Source organism: Phoenix dactylifera, chromosome 15 (assembly GCF_051530095.1).
Source record: "Phoenix dactylifera cultivar Ajwa chromosome 15, Ajwa_hap1_PhDact_Kaust_v1.1, whole genome shotgun sequence".
In the NCBI taxonomy this organism is placed as follows: domain Eukaryota; kingdom Viridiplantae; phylum Streptophyta; class Magnoliopsida; order Arecales; family Arecaceae; genus Phoenix; species Phoenix dactylifera.
The window spans coordinates 21,891,724-21,905,266 of NC_143204.1; positions in this window are offsets into that span (position 1 = coordinate 21,891,724).

The window sequence follows — 13,543 nt, forward strand, 5'->3', positions numbered from 1 at the left end:
CTCTGCTTGCTAATCCACCTGAGCTCTCAAGAACTTCTGATTGGGTTGTTGATAGTGGGGCTACATCCCACATGACCCCTGATTCGTCCGTCCTTCAGAATTCTGCACCTTATCAAGGACATGATCATGTGTCCTTAGGAAACAACTCCACCATTCCGATTCACCATACTGGTACAGGAATTCTTCAAACACCGTCACATAATCTTCAACTGTCTCAAGTTCTTCATACTCCTGGTATTTCACATAATTTACTATCAGTACACAAACTTGCCTGTGATAATAACTGCACCTTGATCTTTAATTCTTCTGGATGCTCTATTAAGGACAACATCACCAACAGGATGATTCTTCACGGTCGATGTACTGATGGGTTATACAGGTTCCCTTTTCACTTCTCTAAACTTACTACATCCAATGCCCATACCTCACCATCTGGTTCTACTGCTCTTCTAACCTCAACTACCTCACATGATACATGGCATCAAAGGCTTGGTAATCCGGGCTCTGCTGTTCTTCGCACCCTTATGACAAGGAAGCTTATTCCTAGCACCAAACAGTCTGCCTTCTCCTGTCAGGTCTGCCGTATGGCCAAAAGTAGTAGACTACCGTTTAATAAAGCAGTTCATACTACTATAGCTCCCCTTCAGTGAAGGATTTTAGCATGTTATAATGCGCAGCGGAAGTTAGGAATTTTAAAAATTTCTTGATAAAGTTCCTTAACATAAAACCCTTATAAGCCAAGATCACCTTAATGAAAGCAATCAAATAATATAATATAAATGCAGAAATAGAAGAATACCTCTAACGCTAATCCAATATGCAGAATTTTCACTAGGTGCCTAAGTGTTCACCCTCCAACGTTGATCCACACGAAAACTTGATTTAAGTCTTAAGCTCCAAAGACTTTGATCCTTAATGCAGAATTCTTAAAGAACTCTAATGGCTTGCTTTCCTTTCTTTCTATTTTTCTTTAACCTTCTAAAATCACTTCTAATCCTTTTGTCCTAAAGAAGACTACCTTGTCTTGGCTTAGGACACACTAGAAGCAATGCTAGAAAGAAAGAAACTAATGTAAGAAAGAAAGAAGAGAGGAGTGGGGTGGAGTTGGAATGATGAAATCCATGGAGTGCTAGCCTATTTATAATAGGTGTAGGGATGCATCTCCAAGGGATGCATCCCATCCACACATCCTTCATGAAAGGACATCATCTAAGGGCCATATCAAATAAGAGGAGGTGCAGATCAAGTGAAGAGGTGTATCAAATGATATGTCCTTTCATGTGGTGCCATATTTTGACCAAGTCAACATCACATGCTAATCACATGTCCATCACGCCTCACCTCTTGATCTTTCATGATGATGATCCAAGGGCTCCAATGCAAGGCGCCATTCACTTGACCCATTATGTCTTCATCCAATGGTGGGATTAAGATCCAATGGTCAATTATGGTAGCCATCCTCTAACCCAATCCAATTGGGTTAAACCAACTCTCCATTATGTCTTCATCCAACGGTAGATCAAGATCTAACGGTCTAGATTGAATGATTTATTAAATCTAATCCAATTAGACTCAAACCAAGCCAATTAGGTGCCAACTCTTGGCTAACCCATATTAGAATATGATCTAATCAAATTAGATCAATTAAGAATCCGATTCGAATCCAATTCGAATCAGATTCGAATCCAATTCGAATTAGGAGCTAAGGTTTGCAACACCTGCTAGGATGTTTATCTTGCAAACATGATCTAATCCAATTAGACCCTTGATAAGTTTTCTTGTGTGTGACCCATTGGGTTCCATACTTAGCCAGCAATAGGTGTGAGTGCGAGTTGACCCAACTTGATTAGAACTCTTCTAATCGATTTAAGTCCAAACTGCGCGAACCCGAACTTAACAATTAGAATCCTTTCTAATTGGTGATCGAATTAACTCTTTAATTTGATCAAACCTATAAAACAAGATTGACGTCTAGCAACGTGTCATGTCTACCCGGAAAATATGGAATTTGGTGGAAATACCAAAAATACCCTTCAGTGGCAAGTTACCATGCAATTCAATCCTTTAATCAAACTGCATCCCAAATATGCATATGAGTATGAATATATGTCAAACTCAATTTCATATTCATATTTTTCTCAATCTTTTAATGATAATTCAAATAATGAAACATTAGAAACTCTTTCTAATTTTCATTCTACTTTGATCAAAGGTTTCCTGAATTATCATATGATTAGAATAAATAGGATGCTATCTTCTCTTACTAGAAGTGATTAATTCCTTGTTGACCTACTCATAATCTTCGTACACAATTCACCATATCCAGAAGACCTCGTACATAACTTATTGTCATGAATGAGTGTAAACCAAAATATGGGTTCATGTGCACAAGATACCATGGTGATCTCAGGTCATAGGATCAGTTGCACAACTCCCACTAAGAGAATCATCTTTTGACATGTAAGTAAGACTTCATAAGATTTCTCTTTGTAGGTCAATTCAGTGAACTCATTCCTCTAATGAGCACCCACATCTTTGTATTAGTGTCTCCACACAAATGATTGTGAGATCAATCATCCTCTGCATCGAGCATACATAAGACATGCCAGTCTTTCCGGTAATCATTGATCCCCGACTCAATGTACCAATGACTGGGAATATTTAAGATTAGGATTTTAGGATTTTAAGTCTCACTAGTATGATCTCATCATAGTCTTAAAACCATTGCCCTAAACTAAGAAGTTTATCATAAATATAATCAACAGCATATGATAAAACATAACGCCTTTATTCATATTTAAATGTCATGTACATGATTTGGACAAATCAAAAGAAAAAACCTTTCGCAATACATATTGCGATTGGCTTGTAGGGCATCTACTCTTTCAATCTCCCACTTGCACTAAAGCCAATCGCTCTTATATTTTATCCCCATACAATCGAGGTGGCGATCGAACTGCTGTTGTGGTAGAGCTTTAGTGAACGGGTCTGCTAAGTTGTTCTTTGTGTCTACTCGTTCAATGACTATGTCTTGTCTCTCGACGATCTCTCGAACGAGGTGGAAGCGTCTTAGAATGTGCTTGGATTTGTGATGAGATCTTGGTTCCTTTGCTTGAGCAACAGCTCCAGTGTTGTCACAATAAACTGAAACTGGTCCAGCAATCTCAGGAACTACTCCCAACTCAGCGATGAACTTCTTCATCCAGACAGCTTCCTTAGCGGCTTCACTTACAGCGATGTATTCTGCCTCAGTAGTTGAGTCAGCTACAGTTTGCTGCTTGGAACTCTTCCAGCTCACTGCACCACCATTTAGGGTAAAGACATACCCTGAAGTGGACTTGCTATCATCTGGATCTGATTGAAAACTAGAATCAGAAAATCCTTCTAGTTTCAACTCAGATCCTCCATAAACTAGAAAAATATCTTTAGTCCTTCTTCAGTACTTAAGAATATTTTTCACAGCTATCCAATGATTTTCTCCTGGATCAGCCTAGAATCTGCTTGTTATGCCTAAGGCATAAGCAACATCAGGCCTAGTACATAGCATAGCATACATAATTGATCCTACTGCCGAAGCATAGGGAATAGAATTCATTCTATTCCTCTCTTCAGATGTCTTAGGAGACATCTTCTTAGAGAGACGTATGCCATGACTCATAGGTAAGTAACCTCTTTTACTTCCTTCCATGCTGAATCTTTTTAGCACACGATCTATGTACTTAGACTGGGACAAGCCTAGCATCCTTTTAGATCTATCCCTATAGATCTTTATACCAAGTATATAGGATGCTTCTCCCAAGTCTTTCATGGAAAAGCTTTTTGATAGCCAAGTCTTGACCGATTGTAACATTGGAATATCATTTCCAATGATTAGTATGTCATCTACATACAATATTAAGAAGACAACGGCACTCCCACTAGTCTTCTTGTACACACATGGTTCATCCACATTTTTGATAAAACCAAACTCTTTGACTGTTGTATCAAAATGGATGTTCCAACTCCTCGATGCTTGCTTTAATCCATAAATGGATCTCTTAAGCTTGCATACTTGATTTGCTCTCCCACTTGAGACAAATCCTTCTGGCTGTGTCATGTAAACCTCTTCCTCAAGATAACCATTAAGGAAGGCGGTTTTGACATCCATCTGCCAAATTTCATAATCATAGTATGCAGCTATTGCAAGCAAAATCCGAATAGATTTAAGCATGGCAACTGGTGAAAAAGTTTCATCATAGTCAATTCCTTGCTTTTGCCTGAAACCTTTTGCCACCAATCTAGCCTTGTAGGTTTCTACTTGGCCATCTGCTCCAATCTTCTTCTTATAGACCCATTTGCAACCTATAGGGTTAACACCTTCTGGTGCATCAACCAAAGTCCATACTTGGTTAGTATACATAGAGTCTATTTCGGATTTCATAGCTTCTAACCATTTGTTAGAGTCATTACTCATGATAGCTTCCGAATAGGTCAGAGGATCATCATTTTCGATGATGTGGGCTTCATCATTCTCAATGATAAACCCATACCTCTTAGGTGCATTTCGCACTCTATCTGACCTTTGGAGAGGAGATGTGTGTTGTGGTTGTACTTCATCAATGGGTACATTTGGTTGAAGAATTTCTTGTGTTTCTATTTGTAGGTCTTGAACTTCATTAAGTTCAATTCTTCTTTCACTGCCCTTTTCTAAGATAAACTCTTTTTCTAAGAAAGTGGCATGCCTACTAACAAATACCTTTTGTTCAGTAGGGTGATAGAAGAGATATCCAATACTTTCTTTGGAATAACCTATAAATGTACATTTATCTGATCTAGCACTTAGCTTATGTCCAAAATTTCTTTTGACATATGCTTGGCAGCCCCATATTTTAAAATATTTAAGATTGGGCTTTCTACCTCTCCATATCTCATATGGAGTACTAGATACAGATTTTGAAGGTATCCTGTTTAGCACATATGTAGCAGTTTCTAAGGCATAACCCCAGAAGGAAATAGGAAGATCTGTAAAGCACATCATGGATCTTACCATATCTAATAGAGTACGATTCCTCCGTTCAGCTACACCATTTAGTTGTGGCGTATACGGAGGTGTCCATTCAGAGAGAATGCCCTTTTCTTTAAGATGATTTAAAAATTCACTAGAAAGGTATTCACCTCCTCGATCAGATCGAAGGATTTTAATACACTTTCCGGTTTGTTTTTCAACCATACTTTGATACTCTTTAAACTTATCAAAGGCTTCGTATTTATGTTTCATAAGATACACAAATCCGAACCTTGATAAATCATCAGTGAATGTGATGAAGTAAGAGTATCCACCTCTAGCTGGAGTTGTCATAGGACCACATACATCTGTATGTATAAGTCCTAATAACTCACTTGCCCTTTCTCCATGTCCAGTGAATGGAGACTTGGTCATTTTTCCCATAAGACAAGATTCACAAGTTCCTAATGATTCATAATCATAAGGATCAAAGAACTCTTCTTTGTATAACTTGTTAATTCTTGATTCACTTATGTGACCAAGTCGGCAATGCCAAAGGAGGGTATTATTCACTTCCTCTCTCTTTCTTTTATTGCTTTTATTAATATGAAAGACATTGTCATTAAGTAATAAAACTAGAAGACCATTTTCCATAATGCCATTGCAAAGATGCTTATTAGAAAAATAAATAGAGCAACCATTGCCCTTTCCATTAATTTCAAAACCTTTCTTTAACAACAAAAGAATGGAAATTACATTTCTAATAATTTTGGGCATATAATAACAATCTTCTAATTGTAGGAGCTTTTCCGAAGGCAATTCCAAGTTGTAGGTTCCAACAGCTTCAGCCTGGATGGACTCTCCTCCAGCGCCATACAGCTCGAAGTCACCTTTCTTCAAAATTTTAATTTTCTGTAGTCCATGCAAAGATTTGCAAATGTGAAAACCACAGCCGGTATCCAATACCCATGAATTTGAATTTGAAGAACTTAATGACAAGTTGGCATGTAACATAAAAATACCTTTTGATGCAACTCTTGCATCGGTCTTCATACTTGCAAGAAAACTCTTGCAATTCCTTTTCCAGTGGCCAGCTTTGCCGCAATGAAAACAGGTACTTGATCCGGAGTTTTTCTTTCCTTTTTTCTTTTTGATGCTACTCTTGGGGTTCAATCGTTTCTTAGAACCCTTATTTTCCGATTTCCTCATAGAGGTGCTATTTATAAGAAGGAGTGGACCTTTATCCTTCTTAATATGCCCTTCAGCTGTTTTGAGCATATTTAACAGCTCGGGCAGGGAGGTGTTCAGCTTGTTCATGTGAAAGTTCACAACAAACTGAGAGAATGAATCAGGCAGTGATTGCAGGATCAAATCCTGACTGAGCTCACTATCCATAGCAAAACCTAATTGACTTAATCTGGTGATCAAGTCTATAACCATAAGAACATGGTTTTGCACTGGAGTTCCTTCATTCATTCTAGCACGGAACAACTGCTTAGATATCTCATACCTAGCAGTCCTGCTTTGTTCTCCATACAACTCTTTTAAATTGAGAAGTATGGATTGAGTATCCATGCCTTCATGTTGCCTCTGTAATTCATTGTTCATAGAGGCAAGTATGATACATTTGACAGTCACACTGTCATTTTTCCACATCTTATGTGTGGCAACCTCCTCTTCTGTAGCATCATCCCCTAGATCTCCAAGATCAGGGGTTTCAAGTATATAGGAAATTTTCTCCTGAGTGAGTACTATCTTTAAATTCCTCAACCAGTCCACATAGTTTGGTCCGGTCAACTTGTTGGCATCTAAGATGCCTCTTAGTGAAAGTGAAGAAACCATTTAATAATTCTACATATGCAAAACAAAACTAATATAAGCAGACCAATCATGATGACATGTTTGCAACTAGATAAGGACTTTAATCTAATTTGTCTCCTACTATTTTTATCGAATATCATAGCCCTCTCCTATGATAAACGTGAAAATATAATTTTTCTTAGTAGGGTTGAGATCCTAATTCATCATAAAAAGCCTTGTGTTTACACAACAAACTCTTATGAGTTCAAAGGTAGGAAACTCTTTCCAATTGCATCTCATGCAATTCTCAACTTTATCTTGTCCTCTTAAAATACTTATTGCCTTGTGTTAGCACAACAAACAATAATATTTTAGTTAAGTCAAACCCTTCATTTCCATATAGTCATATTCGAATAATATTGCCCTTGTGGTTGCACAACAAGGCAATATATTAAAATATGCCATAAGCATCTTAATGCACCAAGACAGTATAACATCAGTCCCCATTGCAAGTCTTGTGTTAGCACAACAAACTAGCATGGATCTTGACATAATAATATCGAGGTATGAAGGAAGGCTATCAATAGTGTTATATCAATATTAAGCTTATCCATAATAGGCAATCAAACAATTGGCCAGGTAAGCAGGTGGGAGGCTCCCCTTACTCAGAGAGTAAGGTCCTAATTAGGTAACCACCTTTAGTGCTTTCCTTAGACACCAATTAGATTAATTGTTCTAGAATGAGTTAGCTCAAAGTTTTTCAACACTATGACTTAATATAATTTTTATTGAGGGCTTACTAGTCTCTAGCACATTCTTTAATTGTAACATACATTTAACATGTCTAAAATAAACTATTATGCATCATGGCTATCTCATAGCATGTATAAATCATAAGCAATTAATTAACATGCTTCAACATATTTTCATATGGAAAATTTCATATCATGATATTTTATTACATAACATATCATATATTAATCATACATTTCAGCATTTCTCTAAGCATATGACATTACTATCTCATAGTAAATTAATAATCATACATCATACATAATTATTTGATTGAACCAATTAAGGATGGCTCTGATACCACTTGAAGGATTTTAGCATGTTATAATGCGCAGCGGAAGTTAGGAATTTTAAAAATTTCTTGATAAAGTTCCTTAACATAAAACCCTTATAAGCCAAGATCACCTTAATGAAAGCAATCAAATAATATAATATAAATGCAGAAATAGAAGAATACCTCTAACGCTAATCCAATATGCAGAATTTCCACTAGGTGTCCAAGTGTTCACCCTCCAACGTTGATCCACACGAAAACTTGATTTAAGTCTTAAGCTCCAAAGACTTTGATCCTTAATGCAGAATTCTTAAAGAACTCTAATGGCTTGCTTTCCTTTCTTTCTATTTTTCTTTAACCTTCTAAAATCACTTCTAATCCTTTTGTCCTAAAGAAGACTACCTTGTCTTGGCTTAGGACACACTAGAAGCAATGCTAGAAAGAAAGAAACTAATGTAAGAAAGAAAGAAGAGAGGAGTGGGGTGGAGTTGGAATGATGAAACCCATGGAGTGCTAGCCTATTTATAATAGGTGTAGGGATGCATCTCCAAGGGATGCATCCCATCCACACATCCTTTCATGAAAGGACATCATCTAAGGGCTATATCAAATAAGAGGAGGTGCAGATCAAGTGAAGAGGTGTATCAAATGATATGTCCTTTCATGTGGTGCCATATTTTGACCAAGTCAACATCACATGCTAATCACATGTCCATCACGCCTCACCTCTTGATCTTTCATGATGATGATCCAAGGGCTCCAATGCAAGGCGCCATTCACTTGACCCATTATGTCTTCATCCAATGGTGGGATTAAGATCCAATGGTCAATTATGGTAGCCATCCTCTAACCCAATCCAATTGGGTTAAACCAACTCTCCATTATGTCTTCATCCAACAGTAGATCAAGATCTAATGGTCTAGATTGAATGATTTATTAAATCTAATCCAATTAGACTCAAACCAAGCCAATTAGGTGCCAACTCTTGGCTAACCCATATTAGAATATGATCTAATCAAATTAGATCAATTAAGAATCCGATTCGAATCCAATTCGAATCAGATTCGAATCCAATTCGAATTAGGAGCTAAGGTTTGCAACACCTGCTAGGATGTTTATCTTGCAAACATGATCTAATCCAATTAGACCCTTGATAAGTTTTCTTGTGTGTGACCCATTGGGTTCCATACTTAGCCAGCAATAGGTGTGAGTGCGAGTTGACCCAACTTGATTAGAACTCTTCTAATCGATTTAAGTCCAAACTGCGCGAACCCGAACTTAACAATTAGAATCCTTTCTAATTGGTGATCGAATTAACTCTTTAATTTGATCAAACCTATAAAACAAGATTGACGTCTAGCAACGTGTCATGTCTACCCGGAAAATATGGAATTTGGTGGAAATACCAAAAATACCCTTCAGTGGCAAGTTACCATGCAATTCAATCCTTTAATCAAACTGCATCCCAAATATGCATATGAGTATGAATATATGTCAAACTCAATTTCATATTCATATTTTTCTCAATCTTTTAATGATAATTCAAATAATGAAACATTAGAAACTCTTTCTAATTTTCATTCTACTTTGATCAAAGATTTCCTGAATTATCATATGATTAGAATAAATAGGATGCTATCTTCTCTTACTAGAAGTGATTAATTCCTTGTTGACCTACTCATAATCTTCGTACACAATTCACCATATCCAGAAGACCTCGTACATAACTTATTGTCATGAATGAGTGTAAACCAAAATATGGGTTCATGTGCACAAGATACCATGGTGATCTCAGGTCATAGGATCAGTTGCACAACTCCCACTAAGAGAATCATCTTTTGACATGTAAGTAAGACTTCATAAGATTTCTCTTTGTAGGTCAATTCAGTGAACTCATTCCTCTAATGAGCACCCACATCTTTGTATTAGTGTCTCCACACAAATGATTGTGAGATCAATCATCCTCTGCATCGAGCATACATAAGACATGCCAGTCTTTCCGGTAATCATTGATCCCCGACTCAATGTACCAATGACTGGGAATATTTAAGATTAGGATTTTAGGATTTTAAGTCTCACTAGTATGATCTCATCATAGTCTTAAAACTATTGCCCTAAACTAAGGAGTTTATCATAAATATAATCAACAGCATATGATAAAACATAACGCCTTTATTCATATTTAAATGTCATGTACATGATTTGGAAAATCAAAAGAAAAAACCTTTCGCAATACATATTGCGATTGGCTTGTAGGGCATCTACTCTTTCATTCAGCTCATCCATTCGGACGTTTGGGGGCCTTCCTCTGTCTCCTCACAGCAAGGGTTCAAATACTATGTTTCCTTTGTTGATGATTTTACCAGGTTTACCTGGGTCTTTCCACTTCAATATAAATCAGATGTCTTTCCTATATTTGTACACTTTAAGAGCTTGGTTGAAAATCAATTCACAGCCTCCATTAAAGTTTTTCGTTCAGACAGTGGTGGTGAGTTTATCTCCAAGAAATTTTCTTCTCTGTTTTCTAAGCATGGTATTCTTCATCAACGGTCGTCTCCTCATACTCCAGAGCAAAACGGGGTTGCAGAGCGAAAGAATCGACATATCCTGGAATCTATTCGAAGTCTTCTAATTGCTTCTTCTCTACCTATTTCATTTTGGGTGGAAGCTCTATTTACTTCTGTATTCCTCATCAACTGTTCACCATCTTCTATTTTACACAACAAATCCCCTTACGAGCTTCTCCATAGGCATCCCCCGGACTATTCTCTATTTCGAATTTTTGGGTGTCGATGCTTTCCATGGCTTAAGCCATATCAGCAAAACAAATTGGCTCCGCGTTCCCTTCCTTGTATCTTTCTTGGGTACTCTACTCAACACAAGGGCTATCGCTGTTACAACCCTGCAACAGGTCGTGTTTTCATATCCAGGCACGTCCAGTTTGATGAGCACATTTTTCCTTTTTCTCAGGTAACCTCTTCCTCTCCAAGTCCACCAGTGTTACCTACACCTTTGTTAGTTCCGGACTTTCCAATCTGTCCTCTTCCAATCCATATCCCAGCAACTCAATCTCCTTCTTCTTCGTCTGCGTCGGCCACTGTCCGGTTACCTCCTAATTCTCTCCACACTTCTTCTTCTCATTCTACCAATAATCATGATACACCTTCAATACCACATCATTTGTCACCCACCATCTCAACTGCCGTTCCTACATCTTCGTCTGTTTCAAGACCAGTCCGGCATCCGATGATAACCAGATCACAAACTGGGTCTCTAAAACCTAAGGAAATATTTTTCCTTAACACAAATACCTCTTCACTCGTTGAACCCACCTGTTACTCTACTGCTGTTCTAGATTATAATTGGCGTCAGGCAATGTCTATGGAGTTTAATGCCTTATTGGATCAACGAACTTGGAGACTTGTCCCCAGACCAACAGATCAAAATGTTCTTGGGTGTCGATGGACATATAAAATCAAGAAACATTCAGATGGCTCCATCGCACGATACAAAGCACGATTGGTTGCTAAAGGGTTCAATCAGGAATTTGGTGTCGATTACACCGAAACGTTCAGTCCGGTCGCCAAGTTTCAAACAATCAGAGTTCTTCTTGTTGTTGCCTTGACATCTAAATGGCCTATTAGACAACTGGATATCTCAAATGCTTTTCTGCATGGTACACTCAATGAAACGGTGTTTATGGAACAGCCGCTGGGTTTCGTTGACTCCTCCTACCCTCAGCATGTTTGTCTTCTTCAGAAAGCTCAGTATGGGCTGAAACAAGCACCACGTAAATGGTTCTCCACTTTCTCTTCATTCCTTCTTGAGCAAGGCTTCACTATTAGCAAGGCTGACCCCTCTCTATTTCTCTTTGACTGCAAGAGCATCCATATTTACATTCTAATATACGTTGATGATATTCTGTTAACTGGAAATAATAGGGATGCAATTGCTGATCTTCTGCTCAGACTTCAGCTCAGGTTCAAAGTAAAGGACTTGGGAAATCTGTCTCAGTTTCTAGGGGTTCAGTCCGTCTTCTCTTCCCAAGGTGTCTCCCTTCATCAGCAGCACTATGCAAACATTATTCTGCAACGAGCTGGGTTAGAGCACTGTAAACCAGTGTCTTCTCCCTTACCTACAAAGCATTTGACCTCCTCTGCAAATTCTGTCTTATTTTCAGATGTCGCACTCTATCGACGACTTGCCGGCTCCCTTCAATATCTGACTATTACTAGACCCGATCTTACTTTTGCAGTGAATTATCTATGTCAATTCATGCATAAACCGTTGAATTCTCACTATCAGCTGCTTAAACGAGTGCTTCGTTATGTGAAAGGAACGCTGAATTTTTCACTGCACTATCATCCCACTTCTTTAGTCCTTACCGCCTTTTGTGATTCGGATTGGGCAGGTGACCCCATTGATCGCAAGTCCACGACTGGATTCTGCGTCTTTCTAGGCGATAATCCCATTTCTTGGTACTCCAAGAAGCAACCTACTGTTGCCCGATCTTCTACGGAGGCCGAATACAGGGCATTAGCAATTACATCTACTGAGCTCATATGGCTTCGCCGGTTACTGCATGAATTTCACATTCCTACTACCACTCCCACTGAGCTTTTGTGTGATAATGTCTCTGCTTTGGCACTTGCCACTAATCCGGTTTTTCACGCATGAACCAAGCATATTGAAATTGATTATCACTTTGTAAGGGAGAAGGTGAACTCTGGTGAAATCAAACTCAGTCACATATCTTCTATTGATCAACCAGCAGACTTGTTTACGAAAGCCCATTCTTCTCAGCGGCATAATCTTCTATGTTCCAAGCTTCATGTTCTTTCGACCTCTCAGCTTGACGGGGGGTCTTGACAGATCAACTGGTTCTAGAAGTTCCTCTTACCAGACTTAGTTAAAACCGGCTAACCGAATCAGTTGTAACAGTTTACAACTCAACTGAATTCGATCTTGATCCCTATATAAGGGAATGTAGTAATCCCAGAAGTTGACGATGAATAGAATGAAACTCTTCTCTCTTTGAAACTTCTCTCTGAAACTTTCCCAGGCATTGTTCACTGTAGCACAGAAGCTCTTTAATTCCAAAAGGATTTCAGGGAACTCGGAAATTCTCTATATCTATTTTATGGATTTATTTCAGCTAATCTTTCTGTCCAATTTTTTAATATTTTATTTTTTGATTTCTACAAATATACCTATTCTTGATTAATTTAAATCATCCAATTACCAAAAAAAAAGGTTTTTTTATGTACATAATTTCTCTACGGTGCCATAGAGTTGCAAGGTGTGCTGCAAAGACATGGACAATAGAGTCTTAATCAAGTCGATGCAAGTGCCAGGGGAAGAGCCGGCAATGTCACTGTAAGTGTGGGGTCATTCCAAGCCACCAGTGAGATTCTATTTTCCTGCCAGTGGCCAGAAGGAAGTATCTATCTCTTCTTCTGGCCAATGAATGCTAGAGTGCTACTTCCATAAAATCTTCTATTTGTACGGGAAGGTTATTTAACATAGATGTCAGGGAGCATCTGGGGAGAAACTGTGTTGAGTCAAGACCCCAAGTCTCCTGCAACTTGCCAAGATCATTTATCCGAGATTGGAGAGGCATGCTTTTTCCTATTGGATTCAAAACTTGTGTATGCATTTTATGTCATTTGGACTACAAGAAACCAAGTCAGATA